The 19,776-nt window shown below is 40.2% G+C and overlaps 1 pseudogene; it reads right to left on the reverse strand.

Annotated features, from left to right (window-relative positions):
• Positions 1-8,644: 8,644 nt before the first annotated feature.
• On the reverse strand, positions 8,645-14,043 carry LOC115834250 (annotated as a pseudogene).
• Positions 14,044-19,776: the final 5,733 nt, after the last annotated feature.

The following is a 19,776-nucleotide window of genomic DNA, read 5'->3' on the forward strand; positions in this document are numbered from 1 at the left end:
AATGACAATAGGACATCCTTGGGAAGGTGGAGCCATTTGTGAGAGCTCAGGATGGGTGTCCTGGAAGTGCCACTTAAAGGCGACTGAGGCCTCTCAAAATCCCTGTGTTAGAGCTGCAGCTCTCCATGCGGGCTGCAGTGCAGTCACCTGTGGAGCTTTAGGACAGGCCCAGGGCTCAGCTTCCCGGACCAGTGCCTTGAGAACTTTCGCAGCAGGGATAGCCGGCTTGGAAAGGCATGCCTGGGAGACCATGTGACACTGCCTGGCTGGGTCCTGGGCTGACAGAGGTGAGCGTGGAGCTCGTGGTGACTTGGTAATGCTGTGAATTATGTACGTGTGGCAGGAAGGTGACACAATGCCAAGGCCCCAAGTCTTGGAAATTCCATGAGGTCCGCATGAGGTTGAACTAAACACCAAGTGCAGTCCTCAAAGGAAAAATAAAAGAAATACCCACATAAGGGACTCTTTGGAACTGAGTCTGGAAGAGAGGGCTTCCTGGTCCACTCCAGGAGAATTTGCCTAAAATAAGTTTGCTTCCCATTGTATTCTCTTTGCTTGTTCTAAACATCACCTCCCCCCATTCCCTTAATTTGCATCGTTCTGGGCTCCTTACTCTTGTTGCATCCTTTTTTTACATTTTAAGGATGTCTGGATTCGATTTACTTAAGAGCATATATGGCTTAATTTTGTATTTCTGGTAATCGTCTATTACATTTCCCGCATTTTATCAAATGACACGTTTTCCTCATATCTATTTTTAATATGTTAAAGATTTTGTATCCAGTTTATCTAAAACTCCTTGATTAAAATGAGTTTAATTCTAGCAATACATACATGCTTATCTCTGCATTGTTTTATAATTTTACGATAAATGTTTTTCCCCAATATGACTGTATGGATAATACTTTTTAAAAAGATACAATAAAATATGCTATGTCTTTCTCACTTGATCATGTGGCTGAATGAGTCAATCCCTCCATCAAATAGAAATATCTGGCATTACTTAATCTAACTAATGAAAACATCCATTGTGCACGTGCACCCACAATGAGAAGAAAAGACCAAAACAAACAGCCAAAAAGGAGAGAATCCCATGATTTCTGTGTAAACTCCTACAGATATCATAAACATTTATTGCTAGAAACAGTATTTTAAATGAAAGGTCTTCAGGCAAGTGTATTAAAACTGCCTTGGATACAAGGGGCCCTATCACTTGTAAAACTTGGCAAATTGGATAACAATTAAAAATACAAAATTACACAGAAAATACCCTTTAATAAATTGAGGTTTTTTTTGATTGAGACGGAGTTTGGCTCTTGTTGCCCAGGCCAGAGTGCAATGGCGCGATCTTGGCTCCCTGCCACCTCTGCCTCTTTTCAAGCGATTCTCCTGCCTCAGCCTCTCAGTAGCTGGGATTACAGGCATGTGCCACCATGCTCGGCTAATTTTGTATTTTTAGTAGAGACGGGGTTTCTCCATGTTGGTCAGGCTACTCTCAGACTCCCAACCTCAGGTGATCCGCCAGCCTCGGCCTCCCAAAGTGCTGGGATTACAGGCGTGAGCCACCGCCCGGCCTCATAAATTGATCTTTAAACAAATCTTAATTGAGGTTCTCTAAAGGGAGCCTTTTAGGCAACATGCCCACTACGTGTACTGATGGCTAGGGTGGCTGGTGTCAGGCGAATCGATGTGGCTCCCCCAGCCCCTTCCTGGGAGCATCCTAGAAAGACAGCGTGGAAACGCCCGCCGCCTGGTGGTCCCCGTAGCTGCCATGGTGCCCAGCCCCGCCGCCTCACCCTGTCCTCGAACCCCGTGTCAAGCGCCCGCGGATTCTCACGTCCTCTTCTTCCAGGGCGGCGGGCGCTTCTCCTGCACCTTGGCCTGGCGCTTCTTTTCGGCCTCCTCAGCCTCCGGTTTCTCTCCTTGCCACCTTGTAAGGCCACTTGGGTATCCGCAGGTGGCCTGACCTTGGTGCTGCCCTTCCGCGCCGGCCTCTGGGGCTGGAAGGTGGGCGCGGGCGCCTTGCTGAGGCGGACCCCAGGCACCATGCCCGACCTCAAGCTGCTCCGCCGCAGGCGCCGCAGGGGCAGGAGGCTGGCCTTCCGCCGGGCGGGGTCGGCAGAGCCCCAGGACCCCGGCAGCAGGGCAGGTGGGAGGCCGGCTCTTGGGAGCCCTCCCAGGAGCCCACGGCCACTGGTCAGGGCCGCTTGTGCTGCTCTGTGCCCTGGCTTCACCGCCTCCTGCGCCGCCTTCCCATCCCCCGCCGCGCCGCCAGAATTTCCTGAGCCGGATTTCCTGCATGCCAGCCGCCTCTTCCCCACGCACAGGGAGCACTCGGGGCACACGGTCTGGCACGCGAGGGCCACGGCGGGGCTGTTAGAGGCTGGTGGTCATCCTGACCATGTGGTCCAGGGCGCCCCGGTCCTCCGGGCCACGCGGAGCGCGGCGTCAGCGCAGACAGCTCGCAGTCCCTGAGCCTCTGCAGGCTCTGCCATGGAGCGGAGGCAACTCAAGCTGGTAATTTTCCCCCAAGGGCTCCTGGCAGGGGCGCTCCAGGAGCTCTGCATGAGGCAGACGTGTAAGTGGCCACTCTGGCGACATCCCATGGTGGGGGCCCTCGCGTGGACACCTGCCCCTGCTAGCTCAGGGCTGATGCGATCGGTTCGACCCTTCATTGGCTTTCAACCCTAACACGTCCGTCCTTGAAGGTCAAGACCCAGGACATAGTTCAACAAGTAGTTGGTGGTGATAGCGTGCCCTGACTGGGCCAGAACAGCCTCTTTAGTAAAACAGCGCAGGAAAGTCATGAAACAGATCCTCAGCTCCTTTCTTCATTTTCACTTTAATTCTGTGATGCCTCTTGTCCAGCTGATGACATCTCTCCTGGGTCTGGGACTCTGCTGTTCTTCAATGCCTACTGTGAAAGGTTCCTGGCCATCATCAGCCATGAAAACCTCAAAGCCCTCGTTCAACGTGGGATCCCTGGGCCAGCGGCATCAGCCTCACCAGGAAACCTGTTCTTCTGCTCATTCTTGGGCCCCATCCCAGGCCTATTCAAAGAAAGACTCCAGGGGCAGGGCCTGGCAGTCTGTGTTTCCACCAGATCTGTGTTAAAGCTCAAATGAACCAGTCCAGGTGATGCTGAGGCAGGAAGTGCAAGGCTGAGAGCCAGTATCTAAGGCAACTGTGCCCATGGGGCCAGGGGCAGCTCCTGCCTGTGCAGCTATGATAGGGTTGTTCCTTCCCTGTCCTGCCAGTTGACGTCAATTTGGGGGCACTCAGCTAAGGCCACCACGGTATATCCACAAAGCCGTGGTAGCAGGAGACATTAAGGCCAGTCTAGCCATTGTGGTCAGTCTCCTGCGCCTTCTCAACGCTCAGCCCCGCCGCACCAGAGTCTGCAGCAGCCCCACTGCTCCAGGACGCCCTCTCCAGGACGCTCTCCACGCCCTGGACGCCATGCTCCTCCTGGTCCTGGAAAGTGTAGAAGAGTCATCCCAGGTGATGCTGGGTGTCGGGCAGACTGGAGAAGTCCTGGAACTCTTTGTAGTCAGCGCGGTCCTCCTAGACCTGTGTTCCTAGGAGTGAGGACAGCGGTGGCGGGGTCATGCAGCGCGCCCCCACCCTGCGGCCCAGTCCAAGCCAGCAGCACCACACCGGTGGCCAGAGGCGTGGGCAGGGGGCGGAGGCTCTGTCCGGGAAAGCCTGGTGGGCACCAAGGTCCCTGCTTCTTGCTTCTGTGTCCCCAGGGAAGCCTAGCTCCGCCCCCAGCCCGGCGGAAACCTGGCTTCTTTTACATTATTGTTTGTTTTTATTTTAAGTTTTTAGGACATTGATAAAATCACTTTCTGATTTTTGAGATTAACAATTAAATAATTTTCAACTTTACCCTTTTTTAAATGTTTCACTATTTTAATGCTTTTATTTTTTGTATACTTTAATTATTGTCATTTATATCTTCAATTATTATGGAAGAATTTTAGAAAAGTCTTTTCACATAATAAAGTCTAATTAATTAACTATTATTTATTCTCTCCTCTACCTCATATACGTACTTTAACCTTTTAGAACACTTTGTTTTGAGACTGTTGTTACTTATGTGACATTTTAACTATTATTCTTCACACTTCTAGTGAATTTTTAATGTCATTCAAAGGGTAAATCTTTCTATACTGAGAATTAAACATAGTTCTCAACAATGTTCTCGAATATTAGGAATTTCACCTTCCAATGGCATGTTACGTATGTTCTCCTACCCTTCTAATACATATTCCCCCCCCTGCTAATTTTGTATTTTAAGTAGAGACAAAGTTTTACCATGTTGAACAGGCCAGTCTTGAACTCTTGACCTCAAGTGATCCAGCTGCCTAGGCCTCCCAAAGTGCTGGGATTACAAAAACAGCAACTAAATGCTGGAATGATGACCGGGAACTCGTCTAGAGTCTCCAGTGATTATCCTCCTTATAACAAGGCAGAAAGCCTTCCTCAGAATTATCTAGACTGACATTACTCATTGTCCAGACCTGTTAACAGACTCCTGCAACAGTGCTGTGAGTCTCAAATGTGCTCCTTCAGTAATGCGGTAGAAGGCCCTAGTTTCCACATGGTAGTATCCTTCAATGCCTGGAGACTTTTAAGGCATAAGAACGTATTGATCTATGAACTATATGTTTTGTAAAATCTCAGGTTATGTGAGGTGTTTGGACAAATTAAGTTTCAGGGTGATATCCACTATTGAGACAGAAAATTAGTCTAAAGAATTAAGACCTCAAAGTCCAGAATGAGAAAAAATTGTTTTGCTTAGAGCCTCCTTATAATTGTCTTACTTGTTTTATAGATATAAGCACTAGAGGACAAGCTCTACCTGATATAGCTGGCCTAGACATATGCGGATTTAATTGTAGAAGAAAGAATTATACCTTTCAGGTAAAATGCCTACAAAAATAATTAGTTGCTGTTTTTGAGACAAGTTCTACTCTGTCACTCAGGCTGGAGTGCAATGGCACAATCAGAACTCACAGCAGTTTTATACTCCTGGACTCAAGCAATCCTCCCAACTCAGCCTCCTGAGAAGCTGGGACAACAGGTGCGCATCACCACTCAAGGCTAATTTTCTGTTTATTTTTGGTAGAGATAAGGTCTTACTATGTTGCCAGGCTTATCTCAAACTCCTGGCCTCCAGTGATTTTTCTGCCTTGCCTCCCAAAGCACTGGGATTATAAGTATGGCCCCTGTAACCAGCTTTAGATCAATTTTATTTAATACAGATACCTTCCCAACTAAAACATTTTATTAGAATTCTCTTAATTCAGCAAAGCTTGTTATTACTGACCCAGTCTTCACTTATTTTCAGCTTAGATGCAAGAACAAAATTATCTTTATGTTTTAATTTGTTTTATTTTATATTTTCAAGGTGCAGAATATGTCGTTTTCGAGATACATGTGCATAAGGAAATGATACTATAATGAAGAAAATTAACAAATCGATCATATCACTTAGCTGTGCTTCTTTTTTATAAGAACTCCAAAAATCTAGTCTCTCAGAATATTTCCCAAAAACAATACAAGATTATCTAATATACCTACAGGTTGTACATCAGATTCATTTATTCTACATTACTGCACCTTTACCACTGTTACCCTTCATTTACTATTTTCTTCCCACGAATGTAACCACCGTTTTTAATGTATTGAACTTTTAAAAATCGATTTCAAATATGAGTGGGACCATGAAGTATTTTTGTCTGTGTGTCTGTCTTATTTCACTTAGGAAACCTGCCATTTACATGTCTCCTAAATTTAGTACAGAAATAAAGTGCTAGTCAAGAATGTGTCTCAGTTTTGTTAGATTAATTTTTTCCAAGTTATTCTCTTTATCAATTTTTACTTTTTGTACTATAGAAGAGTGAAAATTCTTGTATTAAAAAAAACTAACCAGGCTATTGATAAATAACTTCTTTCAGGGATAAAAATCTCAGGAAGTTCAAGATTTCTGTATTAATGATTGACAATGTTGTTGGTGGTCCCTCTTAGACTTATTTCGATTGTAAGTAAGTCTTGGTGATATTCTAACATAAATTCTGACAGGTGAAGAGAATAAATAAATTAAGTATCTCTAGGAGAATCAACAGAATAAGATTATCTTGGTTAAATGGCTAAGAAAATATGGTAAATAGACCACAAAAACTTTTTCATCTTCCAAAATCAGAGTCAAAATACGAAAGTGATCATAAAGTAGCTAATTTCTGTCTTCCTGCCAAAGTGGAATGTGAGCTAAATTAGAAGAATGTCAGGAATAAATATTTCCTTGAATCTAGCAACAAAATAATGTAATTAAATTATGAGGCTTTGCATAGAGTTTTAGCATCAACAGAAAAGCTCACAAACCTAGGTGAAAATCAAAAAGGAGTGCTGGGTTGGAGCCCTGAGGTGAATAATTTTATCATCTCAGATCCCTTGGAAAAAGGCAGCGAGTCCAAAAGAAGCTGGTGATAAGCTTTCTCTCTGCTAACTCCTAATGTTTCTGCATGAAATATGTGGAGGAAGAAGAGGGACAGTTTATTATAGTCTACGTGATATAGAGTGAAGGAATAAGAGAATCTTTCTGATAAGTATCTTTGAAATTTGGAGAATCATTCCTATCAAAAATCGTTCATTAGGGGACTAAAATACAAATAAGAAGTTTCTTGCCAACATATCCCTCAGCTAGCCAGGCTCTAAAAAGAAACGCAACTGGCACCTGACCTAGACAGTGGTAAAAAGCAGGGTTTACTCACTACTTTGAATCACTAAACAACTGGTGCTAAACCTTAGGCAAGCAGCTTATCTATTTGGTTGAGGTTTCAGCCTTGTTTCATTGAACAATCTCTTGGGTTATTTTCAGTGTGTGCCAATCATTTAATTTGTTTTCTGAAATCAAATGATAAGAATAAATATGGTTTTAGAGTGTAAAACCAGCATTCCCAGATACATTACCACTTAGTGTCCATCTGCCTAATTTTGAAACCTATAGGACAGGAATTGAAAGCATTGTGAGAACGCCAGGTGATTTCCTTAAAGCCAAATACTCTTGTCCCTCCTACTTTTCTTCTGGCTTTCCCTGCTGCATGGGACATGGTAATAAATGGAAGTTTCCTGCACAAAGAGGTAAAATTCACTTTGTTGAAGATGCCAGTCTTTTATCTTGACCAACTCCTATATTGGTACAAACATGTGAGAGAAATGCACCTTCTGAATCATTTCAAATTCGTGGTCTTTGTTAGAGCACGTAAGCCGGTGCGCTAGGAAACGTAGCTATTACATTCCTTTATGGAATTTTCCATTCTCTATCATCTGGATTCTTATTAAAATGTAAACAAAGTTTGTTCTTTCTACTGCATAAGAAGGTTTATACCACTTTATGCTTTAAGTAAGTATTAAATTTTATATGTCAGTTTTAAATAAGGACAGCCTCCAGTATTCTAAGTCCTGTTCCTGTTCCCCATCATCTTATATAGGAACTTCCTCTTTCGATTGTTTCTATTAAAAAACCTAAGGCAATTGAAATCAACCCTGTAAAAAATTATGCTGCAATTATTTGAAACCCTAAAATAATAGTGTTACTTGGATGTGAATCTGAAAATCAATTTATTTCTTATCTTTTGATAGAATTATTCATTATGTTCTATCCTATTTGTTACTTATATTTTGGAAAAGTTTTCTTAATGTTAGAATAATATTTATACATATTAATCCTCTACTTATCCATTTACTCATCTTATTTACTGTGTGATCTATTCCTAAAAATTGCATTGAATAAATTGTAACATATTTAGCAAAGAAGACAAATACTGCCATTGGCCCCCTTGGAATTTTCAAATCTGGTAGTAATAAGTATAAGAGTTTTCTGAATATTAAAATCTTGATATGATATATTCATAGAAGATGTAATAGCAGAGCAACCCGGCACTGAAAAAACTGTTGTGTGAGTTGAAATGTGATTAATAACTAGGATGTTGAGAAACAATAAAGGCTGTGAGGTCAACTTAACTTGCTCAGACTTAAAAAGAAAATAAGGCACGCTTTTTATTCTTTGTAAAGATAAGATATCCACCACTTCATTATTCTACCCCAGCTGGTTCAAATATACAACTAAGACAAGTGATTTACAGTGTGTACAAACTGAAAACAATACTCTTGATTTTATTTACCTGATGCAAAAAACATAAAAAGTAGATTAAGTGGTGTCAGGGGAATGGGGGAGGGTGAATGGAGAATAAGTGTTAATGTGTATGGGGATTCTTCTGGAAGTGTTAAAGTTCACAGGCAGTAGAGAGCTCTGATGCCTGCACAAGTGTGATATACTAACAATATCTGAATTAAATACATTAGAACATGACTTGCATGGTAAGTGATGAATCTCAACAAAACTAGTACAAAAAAAAAAACTATTGATGTTCTAGTAAAGATTCCACAATAATTTATTAATTAAATAACTTAATTAACAAATGTACACATTCAAGGTGGTTATTTCCCATTTATAACCATAAAGTAATTACATTCCATGAAGTTTACAATGAGCTCACAGGCTCTCACACGTAGGGTCTTAGGACACTATTTGCCTCGTATATGGGAGGTCACAATAAATCATCATGAAACCAACTTTTCATGTACAACCAAAGCAAAGAAGGCCTCAGAGGGGAAGACAAGGAGGGAAGGAGGAAAATCATAGATCAGAGAACCTTTAGAAACTCAAAAATCTCACAGATCCATTATCATAATCCAGAAACACCCCAACCCGAACCCAGAGGCCTTTGCACATACTGAATTAAAGGTGGAGAGTTGGTGGAGAAACTACAGTGGTTGCTCCTTTTTGAGGAAATTTTAAAAAAAATGTTTCATCAGAATCAATAACGATATTGGCATCTGCAGTCCTGAAATCTCTACAGACTCCCAGAATCCAGCTGGAGGAGAGAGTCACATCCACCTCCCAGAAATGCCTGCAGGAGGTGAATGCTTGTGCTCCCCCACACAGCAAGCTCTCCACCTCTCTGGGATCCATGGGAGCACTGAGATGGTCATCTCCAAATATCACATATCTCACATCCTCAGAAAGGCTTATATAGCAAGGAATCATTTCCTGTGCTCAGAGCATTATCCACTGTCAAGGAAAAAAATATTATATTAGTGAGTTCTATGTGAGACCAGAGGCTCTGTGGCCCAATTATTCACTTCATTTGCTCTTCTTCCAAGAAAATACAGAAAGAAGGAAGGCAAGAGAGTTTAGCCCCATGCATCCATGAAGATGAAATGTTATTACACCTCTACGGCACATACAATTATGTATTATTCCTTAAAAAACAGAGAAAAAATGTGACCATATCACTGGGCGAAGTAATGATTTAATGTCTATCTCTGCCTAGTTTCTTTCAGGACATATCTAAAATGTTTTTTTTTTCTTCAGTAGAAAAATCTTCTTGTATTATTTGTCTTTAAGATCATCAAGAGGTAGACATCAATTTGCTGCGATGTGAGAATTTATTGGAATGTTAAGTAATGCCTGTTATAGTCTCAAACATAAAAAATTTGGTAGAAATTGACACAAGTAAAATTTATAAGTTTCTGAAAAGAATACTCTGGCTTTACATTATCTGTTTAGCTCCTGATTCAATCTACTCTGGGTTCCTGCCCTCTGCTACTTAGACCTGCTCTCTAGAATGGGCCTAACATGGTTCAGCCACGTTCACAGATCCCTCACCTTTCACTTGTTACGAGATGTATCTGATGGCATTAGAATTGTCCTGATTATGGATATTTTAGTCATTTTCTTTGTTGATCAAAATGTTCTGATTTTGTACATAATAAAGGTTACTTGTAGAATGCATGTAAATGCACATAGAATAGAAACAATTAAAACCAGTATGCCAAATCTAAGCCTTCAAAATTGAATTAAATTGAATAAATACGAAATACTGATGCCACCATGAGAACTAGTGTCTTCATAACTACATGATCTGAATATTCTTTGTCCTCTTATTCTGCAGATAAAGTGTGTATCTTTCTTTACATTTTCATCAAACTGTGAGTCAGGAAATTGAGTTTTGATCATTGTAATATTACTATGCAGGTAGAGAAGATGCACATGTTTTGGAAAAGTATGTATTACCTACATGACAAAACTAATAAAACTTAAATGGGAAAAGCCTCAACCAAGGGACCCAATAAGGAAATAATTTGAGGCTAGACTGCCAAGCAGCTGGCTCTTACCTCTGAAGTTGTTGAGCATATCTAGGACTCCAGTAATGTGCCATGAAGTGAGCTCTGGGTTCACTGGCTGGGGCTTTTGCATCTGTGCCAAATCAGTCCTGCAAAAAAAAATGGCCTCAGCTATAGTTCCAGGCCCAGAGTTAATCATACAGTCATACAAAGATATCACATTTTCACATAAGATGTTTCCTCAGAATTCTGCCCGTTTTGGTTAACTGGTTGTACATTTTATTCCACACTCTAGGGGCCATAAGGATGTTACTTTTTCTAAATTTTACTTCCATAAACACCCAATTTCGCCAGATATGTTATCCTCAGACATTATACAACTTCTAAAGTCATTAAAAGTCATTGCCTCCCTCTGCCCATCACACCCCCTGAGGGTAGGCAGAAATCTTGGGAATATTTCAGAGAGCAGAAAACTCAGACAAAAACCTTTGGGACCTCAGGCTGCAGCTGTCACTAACGCTAGTCAGTGTCTAACAGAGAATATTCATTGAGACAAAAGGCTTTAATCTTTTGTGCAAATCAAAGGAGTCTAATTCCAGCCTGAGAACCCTGCTGCTGAGGGTCCTGAGGCAACCATTTTCCTGAGGTCTTTCCTTGAACTGGGTGTACGGTGATGGAGCAGGCCCGGGTCATTGATGCTTTTAGGACCAAAACATCCCTCCTCAGCCCATCCTTAGGGAATCTCTCTCCTCCCTCTGTCTTTTTTTTTTTTTAACCTCTGACCCCTCTAGAGTAGAAGATGTCTCTATGATTCCTCAGAGTAATTTTGTATTAAGATCTGTGTGGTATGGCTGGTCAGGATGGATGGATCGGGAGAACAAACTTCCGAATGGCAAATTGTTTTTATGTATATTTTAATTCATACAAATTTTAAGATGAAAACTTTCCAGACCAAAGAGAAGAAGACCTCAGGCCTTCTTTTGAAACAAAATTGGAAACAGCCCCTGACAACGATGTTAGTACTCAAAATGTATACATTCCCTTCATTCACAAGAGAACAAATTTTTCAGAAATAGCATTGTTTTTAGTGTAAACTCACCTTGCTGATACATTTCCCACATCCTGCAAAAAAAAAAAGGTAATGTAAATTATGAGAGATTTTTCCTTCTGCATCTTTTCTCATACTCTTGTTTCTTTCTGTTTTAGTGTTTTAATAATGTGTATCTTTTTTTTCCTGCTAAGGAATCATTCAATCCTACATTAATAACAGAACCTCAACTAAACAATAAAAAGCTTCATCAGTGGGCATTAAGAAGAAAGGAGCTCAGCAAGAGATGGTGGAGTAAAGCAAAGATATCTAGGTTTCCAGTGTCATTAATTTCCTAATCTTATTTCCAAGGAAAGCTCTGACCACACATGACAACTATTAAAACAAAACAGAGAACCATATGAGAAACAGAGTACATGGACATTGATGAGCAGCTTTGAGAAATCTTGCCCAGGCAAGTGGAAACCCCTCAATGTCTTCAGCAAATCACTGCTCTCTGGGAGATCAGAGTGAGGAGGAACTAGGGCATGTAAATGGAGTATTACTAACCTTCCCCTGGCCTAGAGTTCTAATGATTTTGGATGATCTCTCTGTGTGGATAGTACTCCAAATTATATTGAAGAGAACTTTATTATATGCTATCAGCTAAAATGGCAAAAATTTCCCAAAGATTACCAAAGTATGCAGTAATAAGTGAATGGAGAAACGTAATGGTGGAAGTCAGACAGCATGTGTCACTTAGCTTAGAGCAGTGACATATGCAGGTGATATTTGCATGTCCTGGCAGCACTGTCCAGCAAAGGCTTCCTGTCTCTGAGGATGGACCCTCCCTCCAAACCTGGAGCAGCTCCCCGTCAGGCATGCGGCATGTCTCCCACAGCTCTCTGTACATGTCTTTCCCTTCTAAATGTTGGGTCATTCTCACTTGACTGTCTTGTAGTTGTTGGAAAGCTCTTTTGCTTCTCTTTCCAGTGCCCGCAGATGCAGTTGCTCCTCCTCTTCGAGAAATATATGCATCCTTTGATAATGAATACTGATTATCCTCTTCCTTAATGACATATAGCTGCAGAGACGTTTGGTTAAAGGATTACATGTTCTCACTCTCAATAGAAAACTTCAAATAATTATATGCTAGGTGTAATCAAGCAACTTATAAACTTTCTGCCTCACTCTTGCAAGGAGTCTTGAACATTTGCTATCTTTTTCTGTCCATCTTTTTCAATGTTCCTATTCTCTCTCCCTTTTTAAATCTAACCTATATAAAGACTCCTGGTTTCTGTCACTGTGACACTTCTTCACAGTATTACTGAGTCAATTATTTCCTCTATTAATCTCTCTTTTAGGATTTTTCCGTGTCTGATTCGCCTACATGTTAAAAAACATTTAGCCATACACCGTATTATGCAGTATTTTTTTTACTTTTACCATATTTTTACTCTATATACTATTCTCTTTCTTTCACCTTCCTCACACCCAATCTTAGTGAAATGTTGTCTCATCTGCAGTGTCTGAAAAGGTTTATACCAACCTTCAAATTTGAACTAGAATACACATAATGCCGTTTATCCAATATACTAGAATTAATTTGGTAGCTTGTGTGGGCTTCTCTGTTTGCAACTCCTATTATATCAATTGAAATCACTACATTTTCTTGGGATGAAATCACTATCTTTCAACTGGTAGTTTGAATTTAGCTAAAAATGATAAGCTAACATTGTGTTTATTTGCATAAAAACAAAGAAAACATTTTCATTTTTACCTCTAACGAATGAAATTTGCTAGTTTCCTGATTTAGATTGTTTCGTGTCTCTTCATTGATTTTCCATAAATAGTCCATTTCCTTTCTAAGTTTCTCCTGCAAAAGAAGCAAGAAGCTTAGCAATAATGAAGACAGTATAGTAGATTTCATCCCCTTATCAATAAAAAAAAGGCTGTAATTGAAAGAAACATAAATTAAGTTAGAGTGGAGTGGTCAGATTTTTCCAAATTAAACACATTTGGTTCTAATAATTTGGATGTGAAAAGTGATAGAAACATAATAGAGAGTTTTAAAGGACCCTTCAGATAATATCATCAATTTTCTAAAACTGGCTTTTATATAATCTGACTTTGAACAGTGTTCTTGGTGCTGGCCACCTGCTCCACAGCTCCATTCTATATGTTTGAACAACGTTTCTAAGGAAACCTCCTTTAGTGAAGTCTCAACACAGCTATGATTAAAGTGCCAAATTAGTCAGCAACATTGAAAGGACACATTTATGTGTCATGATTGACATGGAATTATCACCACCTCCACCATCTGCATTCTCATCACCATCATTATCATAGGCCCTCATCGTTCTTATTTGGGATTCTACATAATTCAAACTGCCTTAGAGGCATCACGTACCCTGCATTCCTCAGCAGCCCATCCTTTTGGGCTGTGGCTGTGAGCCATGTGCTCTGGTGACTCAGAGCAGGGCCCACAGAGCAATCTCTTGTCAGCCTCACAGAAGCTCCTTAGTCTCCTCATGGAGCACACCGATATTGTCTGAGCTGTTGATGTTCTGAGGTCTGGTCTGTCTGGCTAGGGAAGCCAGCTTTTTGAGTGCCACACTGGTGTTGAAGTTGGGCTTCTCTGAGATTTTTCTGCACAAAGGGCAGTGAATTGGTTCTCTGCCTTCTTCTGAGCAGAGGCAGAGGCAGAGGCAGGGCCTGCAAAAGCTGTGCCCACAGTCAATGGTGACCGGGTCTATGAGGTATTTCATGCAAATGCAACAAATGAGCTCATTCTGGAAGACTCGCAGGGCATCTTAATCCATGTTTCTGAAAATTAAAAAAAAAAAAGTGAGAATTTCTTTCTCTTATTTTTATTTGCCCCGATGAAAAGGAAAAAAAGTCTGGTGGACAATTTTCCTTGTCTACTTGAGCTCTGTCCAATATGTCTAATAAGTTAGTTCCAGTACAAACTGAGACATAGTAAACACAAACATGCTGGATTTATAAATTTTCCCTCAATAGTCATCGAAGACTCAGTCCAGGACTCCCTGAGATACCAAGATCCTAAGATGTTCAAGTCTCTTATTAGTAAATGGTGTGGGACTTGTATGTAACCTAAACCCATCCTCCTGAATACTTTATGTCTAGATTACTTTGAAGGCCTAATACAATGTAAATGCTATATAAATACTTGTAATGCCATACTGTTTAGGAACAGCAAGAAGATTAAAAATATGTACATGTTTGGCAGGGCGCGGTCACTCATGCCTGTAATCCCAGCACTTTGGGAGGCCGAGGCGGGCGGATCACGAGGTCAGGAGATCGAGACCATCCTGGCTAACATGGCGAAACCCCGTTTGTACTAAAAATACAAACAATTAGCAGGACGTGGTGGCACCTGCCTGTAGTCCCAGCTATTCAGGAGGCTGAGGCAGGAGAATAGCTTGAACCCAGGAGGTGGAGGTTGCAGTGAGCCGAGATGGCACCACTGCACTCCAGCATGGGTAATAGAGTGAGACTCTGTCTCAAAAAAAAAAAAAAAAGTACATGTTCAGTACAGCTGCTTTATTCTCCCTGTAAATATTTTTTATCTGAGATTAGTTGAATTCACGGGTATGAAACTTATGGATATGAACAACCGTGATGCAAATGAGAAAATGAGACAACAGTCCTGGTGGCATTTTTGTTAAACAAGCTGTGCCCACAATCATTCCCAGTTACTTAGACAAGCTTAAAGCCTGGGCGGAGGTAAAAGCTGGGATGATTTCTGAGTCACTTATATAAGCTAATTAATGAAGAAGCACATTCTGAATGTCATCCTGTCTCTGCCATTCTATCTCTCTCAATGATTCCATGATGATAATATATGAAAGACACTCAGTATCTATGGTATTATTCTATACTCCCTGCCTCCAAACTCACCTATGAAGTTTGCTCAGACAGTTATAAATAAAGTAGCTTTTATCTAAGATTGATTAATCAGAGTGGACTGTCAACTCCTAAAATCATCAATCATTAAATTTGTCCTTTTAATTTTAATATCAAAACTCTTCCTTTCAATATATTAAATGTAAATAATATCTATTATTTTTAATTAGGAAAGTTTTTTCCCATAGTCAATTCAGATGATTAGAGAGAACACTTTCACATTCTGAAATAGCCAATGTTTCACCTATAATAATTAACAAGAATTAATCAACAATTAATTATCTTCTAAAATAACAAAAAAATGAAGATATGTATTAGGTTTTCCACTCTACGCTAGAAAATCCAGAAATGCAGTTAATGGAAGCGTGGCCACCAGTTCACCTCTCCCCTTAGTGACTTGGAAGTTGCAGCTTCTTGGGAGCCCTTGCCAGTTGGTTAGATCTATTGATCTATTTTCTTTCTTTTTTTTTTTTTTTTTGTTGTTGTTGTTGAGATGCAGTCTCACTCTGTCACCCAGGCTGGAGGGCAGTGGCACGATCTCAGCTTACTGCAACCTCCACCTCCCAGGTTCAAGCAATTCTCCTGCTGCAGCCTCCCGGGTAGCTGGTATTACAGGGGCCCACCACCATGCCAGGATAATTTTTTTGTAATTTTAGTAGAGACCGGGTTTCACCGTGTTGGCCAGGCTGGTGTCTAACTCTAGACCTCAATCGATCTGCCTGCCTTGGCTTCTCAAAGTGCTAGGCTGCAAACATGAGCCATCATGCCCAGCCGATTAAATCTATTTTCAACAGCTTTCAAATCTAGTCTGCAAACTGCAAATTTTGAAGAGACAGCAAATAAGACCTTTGCAACAAGAATTTTCAAAGTAATTCAACATTTTTAACATTCACTTTGGTGAACATTATAACCACTACTACATGCCCACATTCTAGTGAACATTTTAGATATTTTATGGGTTCTATGATTGCATGAAACTATGGAAATATATCTTTTCACACTTAAGAAAAATCTAACAATACAGAAAACAGTCACATAAAAAGAATCAAATAGCAAGGGAACACAGACCATATCTTACAAACTGAAGATACTTTATATTGATTTCCTATAAAATCACTAAGACGGTTATTTGTTTGCTTAGAAAAGACCCAAGCATGCTGCCAGATAAATTTAAAGTATTTTTAAGAGTAAAAGTGAGCATGATGGTTTTGCTGCACATTTTATACTCACAAGGCTACTATGAATGGTCTCAGTCTAGAAGCTCTGTAGACATCCAGATTAGAAGTAACTCCTGGTGCTCCAAAGCCCAGCAGCCACAAATCCAGTGGGTCCTCACTGAAGGGGAGAGAAATCTCTGGACAAGCATCCTTTGAAAGTGTATGGGCCCTCGAAAGACCACACCCACTTCCTGAGGTGGATTAGATTGCATAGAAACCGGTAAATTGGCTGATTAGGTTTATAAAGTATTGAAAACCACACTTGGGGGCTCAAAGCTCAACAGAGAAGTTTGGAATGAGATGCAAGAAAGTTGACTTAACAGGGTACTCAAAGAAATATTTTAAGTATAACAATTATTTCACTAAATATTATCACAAGCTAATTTTTGTTTTGTTTTGTTTTTGTTTTTGTTTGTTTGAGACGGTATCTCGCTCTGTCACCAAGGCTGGAGTTCAATGGCTCCGTCTCAGCTCACTGCAACCTCTGCCTCTCGAGTTCAAGCGATTCTCCTGCCTCAGCTTCCCAAGTAGCTGGGATTACAGTCGCCCACCACTACACTCAAATAATTTTTGTAGTTTTAGTAGAGATGGGGTTTCACCATGTTGCTCAGGCTGGTCTCAAACTCCTGATCTCAGGTAATCTGCCCACCTTGGCCTCCCAAAGTGCTGGGATTACAAGCGTGAGCCACTGCACCGGGCCACATGCTAACCTTAAAATTTTGTTTCTCACTCCATTTAAAAATTATAATTGCTTAAGTGCCTAGCAGTTATTTATCTGAATATGTTCAAAGATAAAACATCAACTGGGATTACCAACACATCTGTGCTGTGTAACTCTCTTGTTTAAAAAAGTATAACAAGGAACTTAATTGTGTTTCACAAAATTGTATATATAATGGTTGATACAATTAGCTGTTTTTCTTATTTTTACTATTTTATGACTATTTCCTAATGATGGATTTATATGAAAATAAAATCTGTTTTTTATTTATCCACCTTTTTGAATAATTTTAAAACTGAAACTTTACATATGTATGTACATAACTATCTATAACAATGCTATGCATTCATATTTTTAAAATTATATAATTAATTTACACAATAATAATTATTATTACCTTTTTTTTGACATGCTCTCTCCCTCTGTCAACCAGGCTGGAGTGCAATGACACGATCTCAGCTTACTGCAAACTCTGCCTCCCAGGTTCAAGTGATTTTCCTGCCTTAGCCTCCCGAGTAGCTGGGATTACAGGTGTCTGCCACCGTGAGCAGCTAATTTTGGTATTTTCAGAAGAGATAAGGTTTCACCAAGTTGGCCAGGCTGGTCTCAAACTCCTGACCTCAGGTGATCTGCCCATCTCAGCCTCCCAAAGTGCTGGGATTACAGGCATGAGCCATGGCACCTGGCTGTTATTTACACAATAATTATGTCCATAATTATCTTTAATAGTGCATGAAAGTTATTTGTAACACAGTTGCCATACTAACAGATTTTGTTGTCTTTTACCATGATTTAATAAATCACCAATGTTTATACATAGTTGTATTCATAAATTATCTAATGTTTGGGGATTTAGGTCATTTCTGTAAACTTAAAATTAACAAACGTTCCTAGAAGTTGAAAAAGTAGCAATCTATATAAAAGTCGCCATTTACATATTGAGACATTTAAAAAATTATAAAATTCATAAAAGCCAGCATATCCTAGAAAAAGATGAAGTGGCTGTCGTTTTAATCAGTCCATGGCATTGCAAATTAGTATGTTTTCTGAAGTGTCATTTGATCAGCATTATGCTTCAAAAAATATATTCAATAAATTTAAGAAAAGGTAATCAGAGATATATATATGCAGACTTTTCCACAAATGTTGTTCTTTGAAAACTGATTCAAACACTTCTTAAAATGTTGCATATTATCTACCTCAGTGTAGAGAAGAAAGACTTTCTGGTATTCTCACTTCTCAGTAAAAATTTGATTCTACATTTTGTAGACCGCCCTGTATTAGACAGAAATAAACAATAAGCAACTTATGAGATGCATATGAAAGAATAAAAAATAGTTGCAAATTTTAGTGCTAGAAGCTGAAAAAGTTATCTATTTTACTACAAGTGTGTTATCATGCAGGGTAGGTAAGAGAGAAAAGGCAGTATTTCCTTACCTAACTAAAAAATACTCTGTCATTTAAGTGAAAATATCAGACATTTATTGATCACCAATTCTGTGCTAAAAACTGTTCTAAGTGCTTCACATGTTCTAACTTACTTAATTGTTACAGCAACCCCATAAGATAAATAATATTTTATACTCATTTAAAGATTAAGAAACGTGAGAACAGGAAACTTTAATAATTTGTCCATAGGCATACTCTAATTAAGTAGGAGAACTAGGGTTTGAAACCAGGCAGTCTGTCTCTGAAAACTGTTTTCCTTTCAGTGACATTAAATATGTTGCCAAAGTATCTTCTTAAGCCACCAAATTACATACAATATTTTGGGGAGACGCTTCTTGCATGCTGGCAGAATTGATTGAAAGTTGACAAAGCTTTCACGTATTGTGCAGGCTTTGGTCCACTTTTTTGAATAATAATATGCACACTGTCCTACATCTACCATACCGTCCAACCCTCTATCAATGACATCACAAAAAGCCTGTGGGCATGCTCGGCCAAACCCCATAACAAAGGCATTGTGGAAATCCTAGTGTGCAGTGCAGCTCTTCTTTTCAAAGCACAGAATGTCTCAGAGGGTCTCTTATGTGAGCTACTCTGATTACTCACAAAATAAGTGTCTGCTATGGACTGTCCTTACTGGCAGAGATTGGAGCCAAAATTGTAACAAACCTGCAAGTTCTGCACATGTATCCCAAAAATTAAAGTAAAATTTAAAGAAATGTGTAAAAAAACCAAGACTAAGTCCTTAAGGAGCTCATGGTCTAGTAGTTGATACAAAGGAAGGGACAGTCATCCTAAAATTCTTCCTAAAAGAAATGACACCTAAGCTGAAACCCAAAGGATGAGGGTAGTCTTATCTTTTCTGATAGTACAGTCTAAGTGACAGCAGTTGTCATGAGAAAAGATTTTGGGGCCTGGCATGGTGGCTCATGCCTGTAATCCCAGCACTTTGGGAGGCCGAGGTGGCTTGACCGGTCAAGCTGAGAAGTTCGAGACCAGGCTAGGCAACATGGTGAAACTCCATCTCCACAAAAAATACAAAAATTAGACAGGCATGAGGGTGCATGCCTGTAACCTCAGCTAAGTCTTAGGCTGGACGATTGCCCGAGCCCAGGAGGTAGAGGTTGCATTGAGCAGGGATTGTGCCACTGACTCTAGCCTGGGTGACAGAGTGAGACCCTGTCTCACACACACACAAACACACACAAAATATTAGTTCTGTTCTCTTCCTGGGTTGATAT

This window comes from Nomascus leucogenys, unplaced genomic scaffold (genome assembly GCF_006542625.1).
Source record: "Nomascus leucogenys isolate Asia unplaced genomic scaffold, Asia_NLE_v1 001064F_56901_qpd_obj, whole genome shotgun sequence".
Lineage (NCBI taxonomy): Eukaryota > Metazoa > Chordata > Mammalia > Primates > Hylobatidae > Nomascus > Nomascus leucogenys.